The sequence below is a fragment of the Gorilla gorilla genome, chromosome 15 (genome assembly GCF_029281585.2).
Source record: "Gorilla gorilla gorilla isolate KB3781 chromosome 15, NHGRI_mGorGor1-v2.1_pri, whole genome shotgun sequence".
Classification (NCBI taxonomy): Eukaryota; Metazoa; Chordata; class Mammalia; order Primates; family Hominidae; genus Gorilla; species Gorilla gorilla.
Window position 1 is genome coordinate 13,128,626 of NC_073239.2, and position 27,592 is coordinate 13,156,217.

Consider the following 27,592-nt stretch of genomic DNA (forward strand, 5'->3'; position numbering starts at 1 on the left):
GGGAAAATCCAGCAGTCATAAGCCTCACCCAGCTCCCATGCAACTGGAAGGGCTGGTCTTACTTTCACCATGCTCACTTCAACAGCACTGAGTCTGTTTCCAGGCAGTGAACAAGCAGGGCTGAGAACTTGCTCCAGGGTACCCACCTCCCAGCTGCAAAGCAAATAAAGCTTTCCTTCTTTCCCCACCTGTGGAATCTGCAAGCGGCTTCACCCCTCCCATCAAGTTCTGGTCAGGAGGCTTCTGGGTAAGTTCAAATTGCTATAAAGTTCAGCTGGAGCCTTCCTTCTCCCTGTGGCCTTTTCCCAGTACCTCTGACCACCCTCCCGAAGGACCTTTGTAAGGCCAAGCAAAAATGGCTTGCTAGGGGACCCAGTGATCTCCCAGGGCTTTTCCAACTGCTTCCTCTTCCCCTATGTTTTGCTTGGCTCTCTAAATCGACTCAGCTCCAGGTAAGATCAAAATCTTCTCTTTTAATCTAAGCCTTCAGTTTCCCCAGGGGGGTGTGTGTTCAGGGGCAGATAATCTCCCTTTCCCACTTCCACAGTTTGGGCACTCACAGTATTTGGGGTGTCTCCTGGGTCCTGCAGGAGCAATCTACTTCCTTCAGGGGTCTATGGATCTTTTCAGGTTTGCTGCAGTCATTTTCTGCAGTATTTATTCCAGTCGTTCTGGAGCAAAAATGCACGATGCAAGCCTCCACACGCTGCTCTGTCCGTCTGAGTCGGAGCTGCAATCTTGTCTGTCTTCTAGTCCGCCATGATCCACTGCCCTGGAGGTTTTCTCTTTTTTTTTTTTCATTTTAATTTTGTTGTGTACACTATTTAACTGTCAAGATATTCAAGCTGCTACTTGGATTTAATGAGGATTTGAAGTAATGGGTTTGGCTTTCTCATATTTCTGGATGCCATTCTCCCAAAATGTTGACTTTATTTCTCCATGACAAAAATTGCATAGAGTGATGAAGTTATGGCAGAACAAAGAAGAGGAAAAACAGAATGAAGAAGACTGAATCTGACTTTTGACCCAAGTCTTAGGGAAGTGAGATTGGATCGTAATGTAGCAGGAGGCTTAGGATCTACCCTGTGGGGATAAAATAGATTGTTTGCAGCTTGAAGGGAGGAAACCTTAAGAAGGAAAGCCTGTGAGCATCAGGAAAAGAATATGTGGCTTGTAAAAGAGGTCAAAGAGATTTTAATTCTCTAAGGGAATTATCTCTGTTTTACTTGCTATTTACTATTTATTAGGGCCTAGTCTCCACAAAGTTAGATATCATCTGGCAGATTTATTTCCAGTACAAAGGATAACCCCAAAGTATAAGTTTTATTGTGATTTTGCCCATAATAAGTGAATACATCTGCTCTTAGAATGGTTCCCCAATCTCTCCATTCTCTACCTGATGATCCTAATGGATGAGAAAATTAAGGATGGAAAATCTTACCCTCCACTGGCTGGAGCAAATGAGCTAATGATACTGCCTACCTAACTGAGCCTTCTATGGGACAGACACCTTTATCTCAAGCTTCTCCATGTTAACACCACAACAGCAGGCCCTAGCTTTAGGGACAAAGCCTGCAGCTTTCAAGCTCTTCTGTTTATGGCTGAGTAGGTTTAAGTGTTCAGCTTTTGTTTGGGTAGAGGGGAGTATAGGAGTTATTATTGGCTTCAGCTGATCAAGTTAGTTTAATCGTTTCATATTTGTGCATCTATTCTTTCAGAATCTGGGGAGGAGATATTAAGAAAAAATTGTTAAAAACTTAGATATATGGCAACAGGATGGTGTATATCTTCTGCATGTACAGTAGCATTGTATAATTGGCTTACCCAGGAGATTTTTATCCTCCTAGTGATAAACCTCTGTTTTACCTGTTATTTACCATTTATTAAGACCCAGGTCTCCATGACATTAGACGTTAACTTGTAGGGTTTTCTGTTCAACAGAAAAAAAAAAATTGCAATGTTTATAGTTTACATTAGCTTGTTCTGTATCAAACCTATCAATCTCATTGCAACATTCTTCATCGGCATCGATAAATAGTGTTTCATAAATGTGTGCTGAACCTGTTTTACCATCTCAACAGTTCTCATAGTAATGAGTTAAAGAATTGTGTATAAACACAACAAATGTATTTTAAAGTGGAGCAGCATCCCCTTCATAACTCCTTCCTGGGTGAGTCTTGGAGTACTTTAGTTTGAAAACAGTGATAGTGGTTTAGGTATGAGCTCTCACAGGGAACATTTTGTATTTTACAGAGTGTTTTCAGGAGAAATATCAGTCATGATAAGAATCATGAACTCTGGAACGAAATAAAAAATGGTGAAGACATTTTTATGTTAGCATTTTAAGGCCTTTGAAATAGAATTAGTATCCAAAATAACCATGCCTGTGACCAGTCCTACATTAACAAAGAAAAATAAAATAAAATTTCCCCATAGCTTATGAATTTTCTCTTGTAAGTGAATGGTTGCATGCATTCAGGGATAGAATCAATGAAAGGCTAGAAATGGAAATGTCCTAATGTTTAAAGAAAAAGATCCTAAGTAGATTTCCTTAGGTTAAGAGAGCATTTTAATGGTTGTGCAATGCTTAGGAAAGCCAAGAAATATTTGGGGGCTTAGATTTAAAACTAAACTCTTATAGACATGAACTTAATGCATGTTTAAGACAATATATGAGAGTTGAAAAGAGGGGGACCGTGTGGGTGTTTGGAGTGGGGATGAAAAGAAAGACAGGAAGAAACAAGGAGTAACAAAGAAATAGGCCAGGCGGTGGCTCACGCCTGTAATCCCAGCACTTTGGGAGGTTGAGGCAGGCGGATCATGAGGTCAGGAGATCGAGACCATCCCAGCCAACATGGTAAAACCTGGTCTCTACTAGAAATATAAAAATTAGCTGGGTGTGGTAATGCTTACCAGTAGTCCCAGCTACTCAGGAGGCTGAAGCAGGAGAATTGCTTGAACCCAGGAGGCGGAGGTTGCAGTGAGCCAAGATTGCGCCACTGTGCTCCAGCCTGGCAACAGAGCGAGACTCTGTCTCAAAAAAAAAAAAAAAAAAAAAAAAGAGACAGACACAGAAGTAAGCTATACACAGCCAGCTGGAAAATTCCATGGTGAGAACTTTTAAAACATAGACAAGTGACACTCAATGTTAAGTTAGAGCCTGTACTATGCACTGCTTTAATCCTCTGGACTTACTGCAAACCGGAATAACAAACAAAAATTGAATTCATTTGAAAAATAAAGGAGAAGAAGAAAAGAGGTAAAATTGTTTGGAAAAATAATGCATTTAATTTTTTTTTTTTTCTGAGATGGAGTCTTGCTCTGTTGCCCAGGCTGGAGTGCAGTGGTGTAACCTTGGCTCACTGCAACTTCTGCCTTCCAGGTTCAAGTGATTCTCATGCCTCGGCCTTCCAAGCAGCTGGGACTACAGATGCATGCCACCATGCCTGGCTAATTTTTGTATTTTTAGTAGAGATGGAGTTTCACCATGTTTGCCAGGCTGGTCTCAAACTCCTGACCTCAAGTGATCTGCCTTCCTAGGCCTCCCAAAGTGCGGGATTACAGGCATGAGCCACTGCATCCAGCCAAGATAATGCATTTTTAAAGAAGTATTACCAAAATGCAGATGTAGAATGCTATCGAAACAGAACATGGAGCCTAATATGTCTGGGAGAAACATACGTTTCCTGAGAATCCTTGTGTGCAGGGTGAGGAATTGCTCCCTGTCACTTGCAGGATGCTTCAAATGAACTGCAGACATCATCCTTAGTATTAATGAAAGAGGATCACAATATTCTGAAGGACACAAGTAATATATCTTCTAATAAAGATTTAGGATTTAAGCCAATTTGGTGAATATAAATTTGAAAATTTCTCCGTTAATGTTACTAATTTTTACTGGCCGCTTATACTTACCAGTTTTGTGTTGGCTGAAATATCTGTTTTGCAGTGTTTCTTTGACCTCAATAATGATGTAGAAATTTCTTCTCAGTCACTTTGCAAACGAGGGACCTCCAGCCAACGATGCCCTGCCCGGGCCGCACTCTGCCATGCTGGCATGCCCCAACTCACCTTTGTTATAGCTTGTACCCATGTTTGGTGGTTCCTGAGCTCTTGTGCCACACACAAGAAGAATGAGGATATGCTGGACACAAGAGTGGTCCCCTTACCTGAAGGTGGGAAAGCACCCCCTTGTGGCTGGATCTGGGGCCCTTTATGGACTCAGAATAGGGAGTGTGTGCTGATGGTTTATTGGTATGCAGAAAAGGCTAAAGTGAAGACACCATCCAAGTTTCGGCACGACAGTGTAGAAAACCAATTAGGAAAGGGTTGGTATATGTAAAATAGATGAACAGTGGGGATCAATCAGAGGAAAGAGGCAAATAAGAAGACAAGTTCTCAGTCTGGTCTGAGGATTTAACTCATAGCTTGGCTTTCAGGCTTTAAACTGTCTTCAGCTTGGAGGTGGGTTTTCACCAGGGACCCGCCCCTATCTGCCTAGCCGCTAGGATGCCTCCTGTTACTCTCAATAAGACTCTGAGGCATAAGATTTATATTAGTGGTAAATAGATATAACAACTTAATATTTTTAGAAATCAATACTCATTCCTTTATAAATTAATCCATGTTTATCTTATTTCTCTAGAGAGATGTGAGTTTTGCGTAAATGACATAATTAATATCCCTTGTTTGAGGATAATTTATTATTTCTCTGGGCACTATTATGCTTATATCTATTCTCTAGAAAAGCTTACTGCTATCACATGCAAAAAGACTATTGTGCAATTTATTAAAAGGAATAGACTGTCTGGTTAAAATATAATCTTTTTAAAAGTTCTATTCTTCTGTAAAATCCATTAGTATTCTTATTTGAATAAATGTGACAAGTCCAGAGCTTAACAATACACAGTGCAAAGTGGTCTCACCTTTAATCCACATGAGTAGTGAGATCAGAGGGAAAAAACTCCTTTAGTTTTTGTGAATTATTCTGAAATGATTTCTTCTTGCATGACAATGTGAAATTGAATTCAACATTTAAACCCATTTCATACACACAAAAAACACATGCATGCACACATAATGCTGTATAAGAGGAATCATATAACACAGTGATACAAATGATGGAGAACACTGATGAAAATTCGAACTTCCTGCTACTGTTTTTTTTTTTTTTTTACAATTTAAAAATAACTTTATCATTATCTAATCCTCATTTGTTCAAGAAGCAGTTATTGATGCATACTCCACTGGACAGTGCATTAATACTAGAGATAAAGAGATGAGTAACAGAGTTTCTACATTTGAGATGTGTACAGTCTAATGAGAATAACTATATATATATATCTACACATACATATATATCTACACATACATATATATCTACACATACATATATATCTACACATACATATATATCTCTACACATACATATATATACACATATGTATATATATATACACATACATATATATATATATACATATATATATATAAAAGATGTCCCCCTTTTGCAGATAAAGAAACTAAACCTAAATGCTGGTGAGGCCTAAATGTCTTACACTCACTTAGCTTCCAGGAGACAGAGACAGGACTTGATTCAATTATTTGTCTGAGATTCTTCTAGTCATAGATCAATGACTCTCTCTCTTTTTCAAATTTCAATAGCCTTTGAAGTACAAGTGGTTTGTGGTTACATGGATGAATTCTACAGTGGTGAAATCTGAGATTTTGGTGCACCCATCATCTGAGCAGCGTGCACTGCACCCAATATGTTGTCTTTTATTCCTCATCCCACCTCCTAACTCCCCCCAACCCAAGTCCCCAAAGTCCATTATATCACTTCATATGTCTTTGAGTCCTCACAGCTTAGCTCCCACTTATAAGTGAGACCATATAATGTTTAGTTTTCCATTCCTGAGTTACTTCACTTAGAATAATGGCCTCTAGCTCCATCCAAGTGGCTTCAAAAGACATTATTTTGTTCTTTTTTATGGCTGAGTTGTATTCCATGGTGTATGTATGCCATATTTTCTTTATCCACTCATTGGTCGGTGGGCACTCAGGCTGGTTCCATATCTTTGCAATTATTAATTGTGCTGCTATAAACGTGTGTGTTTGTGTCTTTTTGACATAATGACTTCTTTTCCTTTAGGTAGACACCCTGTTGTGGGATTGCTGGATCAAATGGTAGATCTACTTTTAGTTTGTTAAGGAATGTTCATACTGTTTTCCATAGAGATTGTACTAATTTACATTCCCACTAGCAGTGTTCCCTTTCACCACATACACATCAACATCTATTGTTTTTTGACTTGAATTATGGACCTTCTTGCACGAGTGAGGTGGTAACTCATTGTGGTTTTAATTCATATTTCTTGATGACTAATGATGTTGAGCATCTGTCATGTTTGTTGGCCGTTTGTATATCTTCTTTTGAGACATGTCTATTCATGCCTTTTGTCCACTCTTGATTGCATTATTTATATTTTCTTGCTGATTTGGTTGAATTCCTTGTAGATTCTGGATACTACTTCATCAGAGGCACAGTTTGCAAATATTTTCTACCATTCTATGGGTTGTCTGTTTACTCTGCTGATTATTTCTTTTTGCTGTGCCGAAGCATTTTAGTTTAATTAGGTCCCCTTTATTTACTTTTTTTGTTGCATTTGCTTTTGGGTTCTTAATAATTATTTGATCCATCTTGAGTTGATTTTTGTACAAAGTGAGAGATAGGGATCCAGTTTCATTCTTGTACACGTGGCTTGCCAGTTTTCCTAGCACCATTTATTGAATAGGGTGTCCTTTCCCCAATGTATGTTTTTGTATGCTTTGTTGAAGATCAGTTGGCTGTAAGTATTTGGCTTTATTTCTGGGTTCTCTATTTTGTTCCATTGGTCTACATGTTTATTTTTTTTTCCATTTGAAAACACAGATGATTTTTTACTATGAAAGTACTATGATTACTTTCATAGTAATAATATATGACACAAACAAATAGAAACAAATTTGTAGTTTTCCTTGCAGAGATCTTTTACCTCCTTGGTTAAGCATATTTCTAGGTAATTTAGATTTTTTGCAGTTGTAAAGGGGATTGAGTTCTTGATTTGATTCTCAGCTTAGTTGTTGTTGATGTATAGCAGTGCTACTGATTTCTGTACATTCATTTTGTAAACTGGGACTTTACTCAATTAATTTATCAGATCTAGGAGCTCTTTGGATGAGTCTTTTGGGTTTTCCAGGTGTACAATTGAATCATCAGTGGACAGCAGTAGTTTGACTTCCTCTTTTCCAATTCGAATGCCCTTTATTTTTTGTTCTTGAATGATTGCTCTGTCTAGGACTTCCAGTAGTATGTTGAATAAATGTGGTGAAAGTGGACATCCTTGTCTTGTTCCAGTTATCAGGGGGAATGCTTTCAAGTTTTCTCCAATCAGCCTGATGACTGTGGGATTGTCATGTATGGCTTTTATTATTTTGAAGTAAATCCCTTCTATGCCTAGTTTGTTGAGGGTTTTCATCATAAAGGGATGCTGGATTTAATCAAATGGTTTTTCTGCATCTAATTGAGATAATCATATGTTTTTTTAAAAAATGATGGTTTATGTAATGTATCACATTTACTGACTTGTGTATGTTAAATCATCCCAGCATCCCTGGGGTGAAACACACTTGATAATGATGCATTATCCTTTTGATATGCCATTGGATTTGGTTAGGTAGCATTTTATTGAGGATTTTTGCATCTATATTCATCAAGGATATTGGTCTGTAGTTTTCTTTTTTCTGTTATGCCTTTTCCTGGTTTTGGTGTTAAGCTAATATTGGTTTCACAGGATAATTCAGAGAGGACTCTCTGTTTATCTTTTGGAATAGTTTCAGTAGAATTGCTACCAATTCTTCTTTGAATGTTTGGTAGAGTTCAGCTGTATATCCATCTGTCTCTGTACTTGTGTTTTGTTGGCATTTTTTAATTACTGATTCAATATTACTGTTTGTTATTGGTCTGTTTGGGGTTTCTATGTCTTCCTGATTTAATCTTGTGGGGTTGTATTTTTCCAGGAATTTATCCATTTCCTATGGATTTTCTAGATTGTGTGACTAGAGGTGCTCATAGTAGTCTCATATAATCTTTTGTATTTCTCTGGAATTGGTTGTAATGTCTCCAGTTTTACTTCTAATTGAGCTTATTTGGCTCTTCTCTCTTCTTTCCTTGGTTAATATCACTAATGATCTGTCAATTTTGTTCATCTTTTCAAAGAACCAGATTTTTGTTTTATTTATCTTTTGTATTATTTTTGTTCCGATTATATTCAGTTCTTTGATGTTCATTTGTATTTTCTTCTGCTGGCTTTGGGTTTGGTTTGTTATTGTTTCTCCAATTCTTTGAAGTATAACATTAGGTTGTCAATTTGTGCTCTTTCAGATTTCTTAATGTAGACATCTAATACTATGAACTTTCCTCTTAGCATTACTTTTTCTGTATTCCAGAGGTCTTGATAAATTGTGAAACTATAACCATTCATTTAAAAGGATTTTAAAATTTCTGTCTTGATTTCATTGTTAACCCCAAAATTATTCAACACCAGATAATTTAATTTGTATTTATTTGTGTAGTTTTGAGGGGTTTGCTTGAATTGGTAACCAGTTTTATTCCATTGTTGTCTGAACGGTACTTGATATAATTTCAATTTTCTTAAATTTATTTGAATTTATTGAAACTTGTTTTGTGGCCTATCATATTGTCTATCTTGGAGACTGTTCCATATGCTGATGAAATAAATGCATATTCTGCAGATATTGGGTGGAATGTTCTGTAAATGTTCTGTAAATATCTGTTAAGTCCATTTGTTCTAAAATATAGTTTAAGTCCATTGTTTCTTTGTTGACTTTCTGTCTTGATGACCTGTTTAGTGCTGTCAGTAGACTATTATTGTGTTGCTCTCTATTTCATTTCTTTGGTCTGGTAGAAATTGTTCTATAAATCTAGGAGGTCAAGTGTTTGGTGCATATAATTTTAGAATTGTAATATCTTCTTGTTGGATTGATCCTTTTATCATTACATAATAAGCTTCTTTTTCTTTTTTTATTGTTGTTGCTTTAAAGTCTGCTTTGTCTGATATAAGAATAGCTACTCCTGCTTGCTTTTAGTTTCCATATGTGTGAAATACCTTTTTTCACCACTTTACCTAAGTGTATATGAATTCTTACGTTAGGTGAATTTCTTAGAGACAGAAGATATTCGGTTTGTGGTTTTATTAATTCCACCATTCTGTATCTTGTAAGTGGAACATTTAGGCCATTTACATTCAATGTTAATATTGAGATATGAGGTACTGTTCTATTCATCATAATAGTTGTTACATAGATATTTTGTCTTTTTCATTATGTTATTGTTTTAGAGGCCCTGTGAGTCTTATGCTTTCAAGAAGTTCTATTTTGGTGCACATCGACCTTTTGTTTCAAGACTTAGAACTCCTGTTTGCATTTCTTGTAGTGCTGGTTTGATAGTGGCAAATTTCCTCAGTATTTGTTAGTCTGAAATAGAACTTATTTCTCCTTCATTCATGAAGGATACATAGTTAGTTTTGCTGAATACAAATTTTTTTACTGCCAGTTATTCTGTTTAAGGAGGCTAAAGATAGGGCCCCAATCTCTTCTAGCTTGTAATGTTTCTTCTGAGAAGTATGCTGTTAGTTTGATAGGTGCTTTTTTATAGATTACCTGTTGCTTTTGTCTTACAGCTCTTAGAATTATTTCGTTCTTGTTAACTTTAGGTAGCCTGATGTCTAGATGACTTGGTGATAATATTTTTGCCATGAATTTCCCAGGAGTTCTTTCAGTTCCTTGTATTAGGATATCTAAATCTCTAGCAAGGGCAAGGGAGTTTTCCTCAATTATTTACTCAAATAAGTTTTCCAAACTTTTAGCTTTCTTTTCTCCCTTAGTACGACCGATTATTTTTGGGTTTGGCTATTTTACATAATCATATATTTCCTGGAGGCTTCCCTCATTTCTTTTGATTATTTTTTCTTTATCTTTGTATGATTGGGTTAGTTCAAAAGGCTTGTCTTAAGCTCTGGAATTCTTTATTCTACTTGTTCTAGTCTACTGTTCAAACTTGCCATTGAATTTTGTATTTATCTAGGTGTGTCTTTCATTTCCAGCAGTTCTGATTTTTTGTTGTTGTTTATTTGTTTTCATATCTCTCTGAAAAAAATTTTTTACTTATATCCTGAACTGGTTTTTTTTTTTAATTTTTTAATGTTATTTTTCACCTTTCTCTGGTATTTTCCTTGAGTAGCTTAATAAGCTACCTCCTAAATTCTTTATCTGGTTCTTCAAAGGTTTTATCTTGGTTTGGATTCATTGCTGGGGAACTTGTGTGATCTTTTGAAGGTGTTATAGAACTCTGTTTTGTCATATTGCCAGAATTACTTTTCTGTTTCCTTCTCATTTGCATAGACTATTTCTTCTAATTGCTCTTGAATTTGTTTTTTATTTGGATGTTTTTGTTAATTTCTTTTTTTCCTTTTTAAGGATGTGACTTTAATGTTTATACTTTTTATAGTCTAATTTGGTTCTTGGTGCTTTTCACTGTGAAAACTCTATGGGAGTTCTTTGGTTATAGAGTATCTGTATGATGGCTTTCTCAGATGCTGGGTTTAGTAGCTACCTACTTGGTGTGTGGGCAAGTTCACTGTATCCTATGGGGTTGGGTTGACAGAGATCTCTTGAAGCTTATCCTGTTCTTCTGTTGTATTTACATTTTATTTAGCTAATTTTTGTCCAATATTTAATTTGCTGAGTTGATAGTTTAGGCTTTAAGCCAATAAGGGTGGTATCTCTGGGTCGGAACTGGTTGTAGCTAAAGCAGGTGGGTAGATGCAATACCCAATGGTGGGCAGAGGTCCAAGCTTTGATGAAAGTGGCTGGTAAGCTCCCAGTTAGATGCACTGAGGTTTTACCAGGGTGAAGGATGAAAGCTACTTCAGCTCTTCTGCAAGGCCAGCAGGAAAGCTATCCACCTCCCAGCCTCACTCGTGTCCCAGTGTTTTGGCTATTCAGATCAGACAGGCACCTGTTTTTGTCTGTAGGAATGTTGCTGTTCCAACTGGAAAGGAATTGTGAGTCTGCCTCCTGTGCAAGTCTGAACTCAGGGGGTGCTCCTCCTGTGGAAACGCAGTCTCCCTGAAGTGTTCCAGAAAGGCTGCCTATAGGTGTGCCCATACTGAGCTCTTGTGAGAGAAGCCCCAGTTGTGTCTGTATTGGTGGGTGAGGGGGCGAAAGAAGACTCCTTCAAGACTGTTCACAAGCATCAAGGCTGCCTGTCTGATGGGGTAAAGGTGCAGACTTCTGCTGAGCCCAACACTGCAGTTGTGTTTCTGCTAAAAGAAACTTGCCACCAGCAGAAAGATCTAGGAACCAAGGCCTGCCATCCAGATGCTTTTGTCCTATGGGGTGTTCTCTTGATATAGTGCTCTCCCCTTTTCCATAGGAGTAGGAGCTCCAGACTATAGTGGTTGCTATTGCTTTTCTGGTTTTGGCCACCCAGTGAGGCTGCTACACTCCAAGCTGGTGCTGGAGAATGTCTGCAAGGGATCTGGTGATGTGACCAGTCTTCAAGTTTCCCAGCAGCAGGTACTAGCATCAGTTCTGATGGGAGTGGCAGAGGAGTGATATAGACTCTGGTAGGTTCCTTGGTTGTAGATAGACTTAGTCTGCTAGCTTTCTTAAATGTTGGTTGTAATAGTAGTGTACTTGTCACGTGGACAGACTAAGGACTTCTGGTTGGCTAGCGTGCTGCTAGCAATAGTGATAGCTGAGGTTACACATCAGTTTTCTCCTTTCTGGGCACAGTGTTATTCTACGTTGAGATTCTGTAATGAACTGTGTCAGTTGACCTCCAGCAAGGAGGTGGTGCCTGCAAAAGAGCACCAGCTGCAGTAGCAGCAGTGGAATTTGAGCTTGCCCTATGTTGCCCAGGGGAGGTATTCTGGTTTCTCAGGCAATGAGCTGGGCCATAATGCTCCCCAAAATTTATGTATTTCTTTTAAGCTATCAGGGCTGATGGAGAGACACAAGTGAAGGCTGGGTCAGGTAGGTCTGTGCTCTGACTCTCCATATGCAGTGCAAGCAGCAGCCCCTATGTGGGTCTGGGTGGGATTCTCCAGTGTCTGAGGTAGTGTTCCAGAGGGGAATATAACTGTCTCTGCTGCACAGAAGAATTCTCACAGGGAGTGGAGAGTAGCAGGCAGCAGTAAGCCTCACCCAGCTCCCATGCAGTTGACAAGGCTGGTCTCATTCCCACAGTGCTTTGCTAACAGCACAAGGCAAAGTTCTAGCAGTCTGAACTAAGAACTCAGAGCTTCCCCAGGCCACAAGCTTTCCTCATGGAGACAGCAACTGTGATTTGTTGTCCACACCCTTCCCCATCCACTTACAAGGCCGGGGCAGCTCCTGTGCTCCTGTCTGCATCACATATCCCACTTGCATCCTGGGTTCTTGCAAAGGGAGTTCATTCCCACTTGAGAATATGTTGCAAAATTGAGTTGGGAGCTTCTTTCAACCTCTGACCCCCACCTGAGCTAGTTGGCTAACCACCAAGGTTCCCTGTGAGATAAAATAAGGAATGGCTTCCCTTGGTTCATGCCAGAGATTGGAAATACCTGCATGGCACTTCCTGCCATTGCCTCTGCTTTTGTATTTCGTGCCACTCCCTAAATCAGTTCCAGCTCTGGGTAGGGTTAAGGCCTTTCCCCAGATCTGAAAATCTGGATTTTCAGATTCCCCAGTGGGGATGTGTATCCTGGAGGCACTATCTCCCCCTCTCACTCTCTAGGGACTTACATTGTTTCACCTGTCTCACAGCGTAGTCTGCTGTCTTCCGTTCTTTCAAAGGGTCTGTAGAGTCTTTCAGTTTTCTGTTAAGTTCCTGTGTTGCTGCTTGGAAAAAAGTTCCCGGTGTGAATTTTTACACATTATTTTGTTCTTCCAAGAGTGAGAGGCCTGCTAACACTACCTCTAATCTGCCATATGGAAGAAAACAAAAACACAAACAAAACACTACTTTTATAGAACAAAGAGAGATTGGATTTGTATATCTACAGGTATCATTCAAGGTTCAGTCAAGAAACAGAAATCTCTCTAGCTACTTAGAGCAAGTGGATTAATATAGGGAAATGACAACTTAACATTTCCCTGTTAGAAAATCTGACAAGGTAAGGTCTGGGATTTTGTAAGAATTGGAAAAGCAAGATTTGCATGGAGACTTCCACTTTTCCCAGTTGCATATAATTCCAAAGTTGTCCTAGTAGAACCCTTAAAATTATGGGTACAATCTCTCATTGGCCATCAGCTGAAACCTATGTCCTTGCCTCAGGTGCTTCAGAGAATAATGACTTTTTCCATTTTCTCAATATTTTGTGATATCTCTCCTTGATTAGGATTAACTACAATCCTACTAGCAAGAACTAATGGGTGATAAATCATGAGTATTTATATTCTTATAGTAGATGATACTGAATATCAACAAATGTCTGGCAACTGAATAAAGAGAGTGCTGACTCTGAAAAAATTTGGAACATTTTGATGTTTCTAATTAAGTCTAATTAAATATCTAAGTAAAGGGACTAATTACCAAAGTTACAATAATCATCCTTTTAAAAAGGTTATTTTTCTAATGGGAAATGTAATCACACTCATGAGGATTAAAACAAACCAAGTTACCATTCTTTATAGTATTCATAAATTTGCCTATTAAAGGGTATAAACATAAAACATGTTTATATTTGCTCTCATTTTTTAAAAGTCTATGAACAGAGGTATTAAAAATAGTAACAATGATTACTTGCTTTGTGCAAAGAATTGGAAGGATTAGGGGCAGAATAGTTGGGGGAAATCTACGTGAGTGAAATTTTCACTACACAGCCTTTCATAATTAAAAAATTAAACTTTGTAATTGTGAATGCATTTCTCATTCAAACAATAAATATTTTTAAAAGAATGATTACTTCAGCTTTTGTAATTTTTTTTCTGATACAAACATTCACAAGTGCATGGCTATAAAATAAATTATTAGAAATTAAATTGAGTCTGAGGCAGCATCAGCAACATCTGGCAGGTTGTTAGAAATGCAGAATATTACCTAAACCTCAGACCTACTGAATCCAAATTTCCAGAGATGAGACTCAGGAGTCCATATTTACCTAGTACTACAGGTAATACTTATACATGCTGATTGAGAGAAACCACTTTCATACATTATGGGCAAACCTTTCTTTAAGACTAGTAACTAAACTTTGGAATTTTGCCAAGCTCATAACTAAGAAAAATAGTATCACAGTGCCTTTTATCTTTTATTTGTACTGTTATTTTTCTATATCTAACAGCATAAACTTACTTGTACTTCATATAAATGGAATTGCACATTATGCATTTATATCTGACTTATTTTGTTCAACATGTTTGTGAGAATCATCTATATTGTCGTGTGTCATTGTAGATTATTGATTCTCATTTATCTAAGTCAGATATGCATTCATGTGAATATACCAACATCTATTTGTCAGTTCAACTGATGAATGGTTTTAAGGTCCTTTGAAGTTTGGTGGTATTATAAATAATGTAGTTGAACACATCCTATTATATGTATTTTGGTAAATATATGAATACAGTTCTTTTGGGTCTGTATCTTAGATTAAACTGTTGTTGAGTCATTCGGTATGCATTCATCCGATTTTAATGCATATTGCCAAGTATTTTAAAAGTGTTTGTTCAATTTTACTCTCACATCAGCAGTGTATAAGGTTTGGTAATTGAGCTACATTCCTGACAACGTTTGGTGTGTCAGCCTTTTTAATTTTAGCCATTCTTGTGGTGTGTACTAGTGTCTCATTGTAAGTTTAATTGCATTTACCCTATGACTAATAAAGTTGAGCACCCTTTTTATGTTTAATTTTAATATTATTTTTAATGAAGTGCTCTTTCTCCAGGGGAAGCCCATATCCAGTGACTGGCTAATATGCAGTACACAAACACATAGCTTCATTATCTCAAATTGGGAACAACTCTGAGGGGATATTTTAGCTCCATTTCTCTCCATGAGATTAAATAAGACCTGTATTGCAATTGTTTCCCAGTTCAATTTCTACTTCTGACCAATCCTGATTCTCTCAGTCTCTTGCAGTTGGCTCCAAAAACACTTCTCCAAAAACTCCCTACATAAAATTTTTATCTCAGAGTTTCCCAGGAATTCAGACCCATTGCCAGTTAATGCCTAAGAGTTTAAAAATATTTTTAGATCTTTGAGTAGTATCATTGTCAGCTGTCAATAAGGATCACTAGCACTCACCAGTGCTAGTGAAGTTATAATAGCACCAAGAAAGTTGTAGCAGTGCAATTGTTAAAACTGTCACTGGGGGGGGGCTAAGTTAAATATTGATGGATGAAAATATACTGGTATAATTGTATCTTGTCACTTTTTGTGTAGCTTGGAAGTGAACATAAGTACTTTTGAATTGGGTGGTTGATGCTGGTTAATGCATTGGAGAAGGCCAGGGGAAGATCTGAGAGTGATTATTCACCAGATTAAGGAGTTTGAAAATTAGAGACCCACCTTAGAATCATGTTGAAAACACAAACACACAAAATAACTCTTCTTTCCTGCAACTAGAGGGCAAAAAAGCTAAGGATTTTGTTCAATATTTAATTATTAGGGTATTAGAAAACCATAGAAGCATATATTCTCTAATCTGGTAAATTTCTTGGGCAAGATCTTGTCTGGATTTGGAAATGTGGGATCCTCAGACAAGTGATAGAGAAGTATGTATCAATGACTCTAATCACTATTAACCTACATATTTATCTGAATCCTCTTAGCCTGCAATATACCTCTCTTCTTATTTTTATATATGATTCCTCCATGCTTAAAGATCACGCAGAAATGTCATCCTTGCAAGAAAACACATACTCCTCTAAGAATTTTGTCTAAACTCCTACCTCCAAGCTCTAAAGCCCCTACCTAAAGCCAGGTCACAATACAATACAGCTATGAATGATATCTACTTGTTAAGAGAAGGGAGGAGCCATAAGTTTTGAAGACTCTGGAGGACCAGCCAACATGTTCTGGAGGAAGCCAATTTATGCCTGGGACTGGTTTCTGAAGGTTTTAAGTCAATGCAGGTGGAATATAAAGTTGGATCAAAGTGCATTTATCAGTATAGAAATATGCACTTCTGTCACATGATATACTTACTTATACTTGATCCACTAGCAAAATTTTTCTTTCTGTTCCCATGACCTTACACTTTGTTGGCCTAGAAGTCTTAGTTCCAAAAGGAAGAATGCTTTCACCAGGAGATAATACAATGATTCCTAACTGGCCACTTTGGATTCCTTATACATCTGAACCAATGGCAAAGAAGGGAGTTACTGTGCCAAATGGGGTAATTAATCTTAAATACCAAGGAGAAATTGAACTCCTACTTCATAATGAACATTAAAAAAGGAGTCTGTTTCAAATACAGGAGATTCCTTAGAGCATTTCTTAGTATTAATGTGGCCTGTGATTAATGTCAATGAAACAATCCAACAACCCAATCCAGGCATGACTACTTATTGCTCATAACTTTCAGGAATACTAGTTTGTATTGTTCCACCAGATAAAGAACCCCAGCAAGCTATGGTACTTGCTGAAGGCAAAGGGAGTAAAGCATAGGTAGTAGAAGAAGGTTATTAAAAATACCAGCTATGACCACATGACCACCTGTAGAAATAAGAACTCTACTTGCCATGAATACTCTCTCTTTATTTTGTTATGAATATGTATGTGTTCATGTGTGCATGTATATGTATATATATATATATATAGGCAAATATATTTACTTTTTCTTCTATTTCCTTATGATATAACATAAGTTGTACTGAATTAATAGCAAAGTATTTAAGTACTGTCGATTCTTCAATTCTGTCAATTTTACTTCATGGTATTTAAGTTATGGGATACCAAGATGAAGTGTAAACATCACTCAAGGACTTTTCTGGGGAAGTGTTTTTTGTTGTATGAAGAATAGTTGTATAATGTTAGGCAGAATTATGACCTAGTTATTGTCTTTATTTGGAGATGAAGTATGGTTTAAGGAGATGGTTTACAGCACTAAATTAATAGTGTTTGGATTTTGATGGTTAATTTTATAATTTTGGATTGTCTAATTTATCATACTTAAAAAAAAACAAAACTTCTTTCCTGACTTCATTTGGATTAATAAAATATTTCATTTATTATTCATTTATTGATTTCTTATACATACTGTATGTTTGTACACTTTATTGGTTAATGCTCTGGTATGAATGTGCCCCCTGCAATTCATGTGCTGGAAACTTAATCCCCATTACAACAGTGTTAGGAGGTGAGGCCTAAAGGGAGGTGTTAGGACATGAGGGCACTGCCCATATGAAGGGATTAATGCCATTTTTAAAAGAGCTCCCAAGAGCGGGTTTGCCTTCTGCTTTTCTCCCACGTGAGGACACAGAATTCATCTTCTCTCTTGCCCTTTCACCTTCTGCTATGTGAGGTCACAGCAAAAAGTTCCTCATCATGTGCTGGAAGCTTGGACCTCCCAGCCTCCAGAAATGTAAAAATAAATTACTATTTGTATAAATTACTCAGTTGTGCAGTTGTGGGTTTTCTGCTATAGCAGCACAAAATGAACTAAGACAGTTACCTTTTAACAACAGCCTTGGCATATGACAGTCTAATGCAAATTAATACATTTAGCACTTCCCTGAGAGTGCTAGAAGTTTAGAACTTTTTATCTCCTTTTATTCTGTCCCCATTTGCATTAATCCTGTCACAGATTTTCTAACTGTAATTTCAGCTCCGGCATACATCATGCTATTATTTGTACAGTCAATAGAGATTGATATTTACCCACATATTTACATTTTCTAATTTTACTTACACTGCTGTCTTTTCATTTTTCTGGGATCATTTTTCTTTTGTCTTAACAACTTCATTAGTTTCTATTTTAGTGCAGGCCTATTTGCAACAAATTACTTACTTTATACAGCAAACATCTTTATTTCACCTTCATTTTAAAAGATAAAAACATATTTATATATCATCATTGTATTTTCACTGAGCATAGATTTCTAAGCTGGCAGTTATGTTCATTCAGCTCTGTTAAGATTAAAATATTCCTTCTGGATTTGATCATTTCTTCTTTTTTTTGTGAGACAGCCTTCAGTTTCATCACTGCTTCTTTGAAGATAATGTGTCTTTATTCTCTGGATGACTTGACGTATTTTTTGACTTTCAGTTGTCTCACTGTGATATTCTTAGGTATGGCTTTCTTTCTTTTTATCTTTGGTGATGTTTGTAGTAATTTTTACATCTGTGTCTTGATTTCTCCCTTCAGGTGTTTCAGAACCATTAATCATTATCTCTTCAGGAATTGACTAGCTCTCACTCTTTTCGCTATTTTTCTGCAGCTTCCATTGTGTCTATATGTAATTTCAAGATTCTGCTTTCTTTGATTCTTTTCCTTTTTTTGTATTTTTATCTCCTTATTCTTTTCCTGCTACAATCTGGCAATGAGTTATATTACGTTTTCTTAATTCTTCTCTGAATCTAATTTGCTATTAAATTCATATTGAGGTATTTTTTTAGTTCCATAGTTTCCATTTTGATATGTTACATTTCAATTCTCATATAAAATATAAAATCTTGACCGGGCATGGTGGCTCACACCTGTAATCCCAGCACTTTGGAAGGCCAAGGCGGGCAGATTGTCTGAGGTCAGGAATTTGAGACCAGCCTGGCCAACATGGCGAAACCCTGTCTCTACTAAAAACATAAAAAATTAACTTGGCATGGTGGTGGGTGCCTGTAATCCCAGCTACTTGGGAAGCTGAGGGAGGGAGAATCGCTTGAATCTGGGAGGCAGATGTTGCAGTGAGCCGATATCACTCCATTGCACTCCAGCCTGGGCAACAGAGCTAGACTCTGCCATAAACACACACACACACACACACACACACGCACACACACACACACACACACATAAAATCTTGTAATCTCTTCTCTTCAACATATTAATCACAATTATTTTATAGTCCATATCTGCAAACCTTATTATCTATCAATCAACTGCATTTCTTTCTGTTTGTGTGTGTTGTTCCTGTCTCCATGTATAACTTATAATTTATTATTGGATGCTAAATATTATTTATTAAAATTTTAAATGCTCTACTTAATGTTATCTTCATACACTGTAGGCATTGTAGTGTTGGGGAAGATTTTGCTAAATCAGGCATTAGAGTTTTGCTATGTTAGGCATTAGAGTTGGGGAAGATACATTTATTGTGATATTTGAGTTTAGTACTAAGTTTCAGTGTTTGCGAAAGCTAGTCCAGCACTAACTTGTCATTACTTCTGTAGTATAGTACTTGAGGAAATGCAACTGAATACCTGGGTTGTACCAGAGTAACTGACACTCTCTTACATGTGCCTTAAAAATCTAAATTCTTCACCTCATGATAATGACATAATCCAAAGCTCTGTTTGGCATCTCAACATTTTGTCAGCTGCCTATAAATAGGTGAATGTCTCAAGAGAAAAGTCTACTCTGAATGTCAAGATCCCTTCCCTATGCTTCCTTTCTTTCATAATTTTGGCTGCTCAGCTTCTAGATGTCAAGTTCTCCAGTTCTGTCTTTTATCTTTCTAGCTCCATGAAACTACAGAAGCCACTATCTGGCTTTCATACGATTAGCCATTGCTTTCTGATTAGGTTCTGCGTTTGCATCAGGAAATATCTATAGGAGATAGGTATCCCAATTACCTAGATTACACATTGTATACTTGTATCAAAATATCACATGTATCCCTTAAATGTATAAAACCAACATGTATCCATAAATATTAAAAATTTAAAGTCAATTTTAAAATAAAAGAATAAAAAAGAAAACACCCCAGGAGGAAAGCATAGCACAGTGTAGAGTTTGCCATAAAATGTTTTACTTTTCTTGTGTCTTTGGTCAGTTTAATGTTAGTTTGACTTTTCTTAAATCCATTAAAAGGGATAATTTCTGGTTGTTGCTGTACTTTCTCTAGTATTTGTTCTTGATGGATAGTTTACCCCATGTAAGTTTGCAGATAATAACCAGACAGAGCTTTACATTACTGCTGCCAAGTGTTTAAATCTGTTGCTGCTGAGCTTTTCCATCAAAGAACTCTCTCAATGTGTGTTTTCTTTCTGTTTCTTTCTATCAGCACTGCTTTAATTTGAGCTGCACTTGATAAATTTAGAAATGTATTGGCATCTTAGACTCACACCTTTCTCCTAGAGTCCATACAAATTAAGTATGAATTATAATTTTAACCTTTTTATTACTTTGCTGCATTTGGATAACTTTCAGTAAGCAAAGTGGAATACCGATTCAAACAGCCCTTATCCTAGAAATATAAGCTGCACTTTTTTTTGAGACGGAATATCTCTCTGTTGCCCAGGCTGGAGTGCAGTGGTGTGATCTCGGCTCACTGCAACCTCTGCCTTCTGGGTTCAAGGGATTCTCTTGCCTCAGCCTCCTGAGTAGCTGGGACTATGGGCACCTGCCACCACGGCTGGCTAAGTTTTGTATTTTCAGTAGAGACGGAGTTTCACCATATTGGCAAGGCTGGTCTCGAACTCCTGACCTTGTGATCTGCCTGCCTCGGCCTCCCAAAGTGCTGGGATTACAGGTGTGAGCCACCGCACCTGGCCCATAAGCTGCAATTTTTAAGGTGATTCATATAGTTGTCTTTGAAGGTGGTACTCGTATTGATGTAATCTATGTGAAAAAAATAAGATAATCATAATACATAATATATATTTTTTCTTAGGTTGAAATAATGATGTGAAGAGATCTAACACATTTCATCTATTAAGTATATACTGTTTTCAGAATCTGTGAAAACAAACATGGAAAAATTTTGCTCAGAAATATATCATGTGTGATGGTTAATACTGAGTGTCAATTTGATCGTATTGAAAGATGCAAAGTATTGTTCCTGGGTGTGTCTGTGAGGGTGTTGCCAAAGGAAATTAACATTTGAGTCAGTGGACTGAGAGAGGGAGACTCATCCTCCGTATGTGTAGACACCATCTAATCAGCTGCCAGCACAGCTAGAATAAAGCAGACAGGGGAAGATGGAAGAGCAGACTTGCTGAGTCTTCCAACCTTCATCTTTCTCCTGTGCTGGATGCTTCCTGCCCTCAAACATCAGACTCCAAGTTCTTCAGCTTTTAGGCTCTTGGACTTACATCAGTGGTTTGCCAGGGGCTCTTGGGCCTTTGGCCACACACTGAATCCTGCACTGTCAGCTTCCCTACTTTTGAGATTTTGGGACTCAGACTATTCTACCACTGGATTCCTTGCTCCTCAACTTGCAGGTGGCCTATCATGGGACTTTACCTTGTGATCCTGTGAGTCAATTCTCTTTAATAAACTCCCTCTCATATATACATATATGCTATTAGTTATGTCCCTCTAGAGAACCCTCACTAATACAATGTGAAAAACATGTACATATACAAACATTTACATTAAGTATGCATTGTGTGATATGTTCTAGATAGAAATACAGCAAAGTAGTGGGTTTTAGCATAGAAATTTGACCTCAGAAATAGATGATTCAAACATTAATTATATCATTATTATATGTTTGATTTATGTATTGTCCTTAACCTCAAGTTTCATAATCTGTAAGTATAATTTCCATAATTATTAATTGATATATATGAGGATTACCATAATAAATTCACACATTTAAATCTCAACGATATATTTGCCCAACATTATTATCATAAAATATGTATGTTGCAGGAGGCTAACCTAATTAACTCTTATCATGAAATGGAAATGATGAAGAGAAAGAATAGTGTGATTTCATCTGAACTTTCCTCAAGTATTCTCTAGCTGTAAAAATAAGTATTGAAAGAGGAATCTAATTAGAGAAGACAGAATATGCCAATCTTAAATACATGGGGCTCATCATAGATTTGAAGAACTATTCAATGTGATTGGCATGGAAGCTGTGTTATGAAAATGGTAGGAGCTGAGACTGAGCAAGAAGTTGAGTCATATCATGAAGAGCCTCATAGATAATTCTAATGCTTTGGACTTTATCCCATATTGGTTGATGGGAAGAGAATTTAGGTTAAGTAGTTAGAGTGACTATATTTTTATTTAAGAATGAATATCTTGGCAAAATTCAAATGATCAAGTTTGTGGACATCACATACAGCTTGTATTCCTCACTAGTGACAGAGCATATTTCTAAACATTATTGTTTGGGAGCATATAATAGGCGTCATTTTAGTCAAAAGCTTTCATTAGTTGGAGTTCTTACAAAATAATTCTAAGAGTTATTGGAAATAATAGCTAATCATCTCTCAGAATTATATGATAATTCCAAAGTAAAAATCTATTTATTAGTTTGGTCAATCAATAGGCATTGGATGTTTTGGTGACATTTAACACAAATATTCAATAATATAGCCAGTTGTTTAATAACTATGATTTATTTCGAAGTTTTCATAATCTTATATTGCATTCAACTGTTGCTCTGTTTTTATTATCACAATCTGAGGAATTCTTGTAAATGAATTGTGAAAGTTAAAAAATTGCTTGAAAGTAATTCTTGGTGAAGTTGTATTAGTATTATTATCCCAAGAAATAATATATAGTCAAGTAATTTTTTAAATTAACTTATTTTTAATTGAGAAATGAATATTGCACGTACTTATTGGGTATAATGTTTTGAAATATACATACAATGTGAAATGGCTAAATAAGACTGATTAACATAAGAATTACCTCACAAGCTTAGCATTTTTTTGTATGGTGAGAACACTTAAAATCTACTCCCTTAGCAATTTTAAGAATACAACACGTTGTTATTAACTATAGACATGATATTATATAGCAGATCTCTTGAATTTATTCCTCCTACCTAACTAAAATTTTGTGTCCTTTGAACAACATCTCCCCAAACCCATCCCATTGCCCTAGTCCCTGGTAACCATCATTCTACTCTTCATTTTTATGAGTTCAACATTTTTAGATTCTACATATAATTGAGATCATGTGATATTTGCCTTTCTGTACCTGGCTTATTTCACTTAACATAATGTCTTTCAGGTCCATCTGTGTTATCACAAATGATAGAATTTCCTTTTTTAAGGCTAATAGTCCACTATGGGTATATACCACATTTTTAATCCATTCATTCACTGATGGTCACTTCGGTTGATTCTGTACCTTGGCTATTGTGCATAATGATGCAATGAACACGGTAGTGCAAGTATCTCTTTGACATTGATTTTATTTCCTCTGCATTTATGCCCAGCACCCAGATTGCTGGATAATATGATAGTTCAATTTTTAATTTTTTGAGGAACCTCCATATTGTTTTCCATAATGGCTGTACTAATTTGTATTCCTACTAACAGTGTACAAAAATTTCCCTTTCTCCACATCCTCACCAACGCTTATCTTTAGTCTTTTTTATTATAGCTATTCTGACAGGTGTGAAGTAATACCTCATTATTGTTTTCATTTGCATTTCTTTGATGATTACTGTTGCCAAGCATTTTTCATATAACTGTTGGCCGTCTGTATGTCTTTTGAGAAATGTCTATTCAGGTACTTTGCCCACTTTTAAATTGGGTTATTTGTTTTATTGTGATTGAGTTGTTTGAGATTCTTATATATTCTGTAAATTAACACTATTAGAGGTATGGTTTACAAATATTTCTCCCATTTCATAGGTTGTATCTTTATTCTGTTGTTTTTGTTATTGTTTTAATATTGTTGTACAGAAGCTTTTCAGTTTGATGTATCCCACTTGTCTATCTAAAATTTTGTAGGTCATGGTATTTTTATCCAACAAATGACTGCCCAAAATGCCATCCAGCTGACATTATTTCCCTATGTTTTCTTCTAGTAGTTTTATAGTTTCAGGTCTTACATTTAAGTCTTTAATCCATTTTGAGTTGATTTTCATATGATGTGACATAAGGGTCTAATACATTTCTTCTGTAGGTGAAATATCCAGTTTTCCCAACACTACTTGTTGAAGAGACTGTCCTTTCCTTTTGTGTGTTCTTGGGACCTTTGTTGAAGCAATCTCATAACTAGGTATAAACCCAAAGGGAAATACATTATTCTACCAAAAAGATAAACACACCCATATGTTCGTCGTATCACTATTCACAATAACAAAGACATGGAATGAGCCTAGGTGCCCAACAGTGGTGGACTGGACAAATGAGATGTGGTACACATACACCATGAAATACTACACAGCCATAAAAAGAAGAAAATCATGTCCTTTATAGCAACATGGATAATGCAGGAGGCAATTATCCTAAGCAAATTAACACAGGAACAGAAATCCAAATACTGCATGTTCTCACTTGTAAGTGGGAGCTAAACATCAAATATACATGGACATAAAGATGGGACCAATAGACAATGGGAACTACAGGAATGGATAAAAGAGAGGAGGAAAACATGGACTGAAAAACTACCTACTGTGTACCATGCTCACTATCTGGGTGACAGATGGGACCATCCATACCCCAAACCTCGGCAATACACAATATACTAATGTAACAAACATGTACATGTATCCCCTGAATCCTATATTTTAAAAAATTAAACTGACTGCAAACTTGTAACATTATTTCCGGACTCATTCAAATAGGTATTTAATAATGTATAAAGATTGTAAAGTTCTAGTGAAAAAAACTAGGTATTTTAATGTACTGAGAATTATGCACTTACAAACTGATTAAAGCAGTCAATTAGCCAGACTGTTGTGAAATTTAAAAACATTTCAGCATAATAAATAATTCATTATTCCTATGGATTATCTCATTATCCTTAAATATAAAATTCAACATTAATGTTGATACATCTTATATGTTATCACTAATTTTAAATAATTAGAAAAGTATTAACCATTGAGTGAAATATTTTTCTGTCATGCCACATCATGTTCTATGAATGATAGTTTGTGTATTTACAGTAGACATTTAAATTTAAATTTAGCTATTAACTTTTATTATCTTTCCTTGGGGGTGAGTTTATGTTTAAGACTAAAGGATATATCTTTTCTTCATTAATTACTACCTTAAATATTATGAAAGCAGGTTTTTCTGTAAACATAAGCTAATTGAACTTGAATTCAACATATGATTAAGCAAAATCTCAAAATCATATTTTATTTTACTTAAATCAAGGACTATCTAAGCTACCTAATAATACAAATTCTTTTTTACTTTCTAAGGAAATACAGTTGACTATGTCAGGTAGAGTGATTACTGTAAAGTCAGAGTGACTTACAGTAATAATTTACAACCCTAAGAATTTCTGTGAAATAATTGATTATTCTGGGGATTATCAGAGCATTCTTTTCCAGTTTCAGATAAGATTTCAAGGACTACAAACTTATAATACCACTTGGGCACAGGATTTTGAATAGAAATAAAAAAAATACACACTTGAGTTTGAAATAATAACAATTGCTGAAAACTTTACATGAAAATGGAAATCATTTTAGTATTCTTGAAAATATCTCAATTCCAAAACTGTATGGAGTGATAAAAGTACTCAACCATGCTTAGAAGACATCATTCTGGAATTAAACTTCTATGTTCTACAAAATAAGACATTTTAAGCCCTGGTGGTCAGGTAACCCATCAAATTAAAGCAGAAGCAAAATTAGAAAGCAATTATGAAAAGGTGAAAGTAGCTGAATGATCTGTTTTTTAGTCTCATAAAATATTAGTCAATGTAAATATTTTATAACTAAATAGACTTCCAAATCTTCAGAGTAGTTATCAAATTATTAAATCTTTAGTTATGATGTGGTATGTATGTGTGTGCGTGTGTGTGTGTGTGTGTGTGTACAAAAATTTACATGAATATATGGGGCTTGTATTCAAATGCTGTAGAGTGAAATCTAGTGGGTCTGCATGGAAAGAGAACAAGGAATGAAGAAGTTAGCAGAGAAGTTGTATTTTGAGTCAAGTTTACATAAGTACTTCCCAAACTGGGAGCCTGTAGATGAAACCTCAGTTTCTTAACTTTAACTCCACATGTATTCATCATGCTGTCTATGTGTTTGTATATGTGTATATGAGTGTGTGTGCATACATATACAAACAAATATGTGTATGCATTTTTTGTTGTATATTTGTTGTTGTTTTAGCTGACCAAAATCTTCCAGAAGTAGTGATTCATAGATCAGGAAGTAGATTCGTGAAGCTCCTGTTACTGCTGGTACTGATGCATGTTTTTCGACAAACTCATAAAATTTGTGACTGTGCATGGCAGGGCATTATTTTAAGTACTCAAACATGAGCATATGTTTCTAGATAGTTATGTTAAATAAAGTGTTATGTTGAATCTTTGTAACAGCAGTTAACCTCTATTTGAGGTAACTGTAATTGCAGTGCTTACTAGGAAAATATAAATTTTGACTGAATTGAGACTGTCAAGGTAAAAATGCATGTTAAAATTATAAAAGATAACTATGAAAAAGGTAAAGGGGATCAATCAGATTGAACACAGGAAAGCAAGAAGAAAAAAAGACAAACCTTGCAAGAATTAAAATAATACAAAATAGTATGATACAGTGAGTGAAAAGAAGCCATTAGAGATAAATTTTTAATATGCTAATTAAAATAGTCTCAGTGTAGATAAAACACATAATATACAATGTACAAAATGTAGCTGCATGCTCTTCACAAGCTTAATGCTGTTTATTTATAGGCAGAAAGCAAACACCCAAATCAGGCAACTTTGGATAAGATTCATTCAAAATAGTTATCGAAAATAGGGTATGCTGTAATTTCTATTTCACATAATAAAGAGCAGAAAATTAGCAAAATATATGGGAACTGAACAAACACATTTATAGAAATCTGACCACATATTCCTATTTTATAAGTGCATGTGAAATATTAATATTTGATTATATACTAGACAGAAAGATGCAAGGTACCCAAGTCTTTGAAAACCTGAAACACCACCAGTCTCTTTTAGTCTTTTTGTTTTCTAATGATATGAACAATATTGAGTTACAAACCACTGTTAATTGGATTTTCTAATATTTTTAGCCAATATGCATATAAATTCACAGTGCCTAGGCCAAACATAACTACATGAACAAAAATGTTTATTGAAGAAATTGCACTGCTTTTGCTTGCAATCCATCCTGATAATTTTCCCATTAACTGATCATTCCCAATTAAATTGAATCTAGTGAACAGACTTGGCAGAAGGGAGTACAGTTCAGTAACATGGTGCATCATCTAAAGAATAATGAGATTACTTTTTCGTTGCAGATTGTGTGATTTGAGACCTTGAAATTTTTGATGGCTTGAGTTCTATCAGTTATGTCTATATTTTGTTTATTGAGACAGTTAATTCCTTACTGTGCATGCTTTCATTAAAACAGATTTCATTTTACTCTGGATCTGTGGAAAGGATAATCCTTTTATTATTATGTGGAAAAAGACTTCAGGTTTAAATAACTTTATATAAAA

The 27,592-nt window shown here is 35.9% G+C and overlaps 1 long non-coding RNA gene across 1 annotated transcript in view; it reads left to right on the forward strand.

Moving 5' to 3' along the window:
* The first annotated feature begins 313 nt into the window (after positions 1–313).
* LOC134757174 (uncharacterized) overlaps positions 314–27,592 on the forward strand; it is a 640,416-nt gene continuing 613,137 nt past the window's right edge. The window contains exon 1 of the long non-coding RNA XR_010130868.1: positions 314–452. This is a non-coding gene — a long non-coding RNA (uncharacterized lncRNA). The remainder of the gene's footprint in view (positions 453–27,592) is intronic.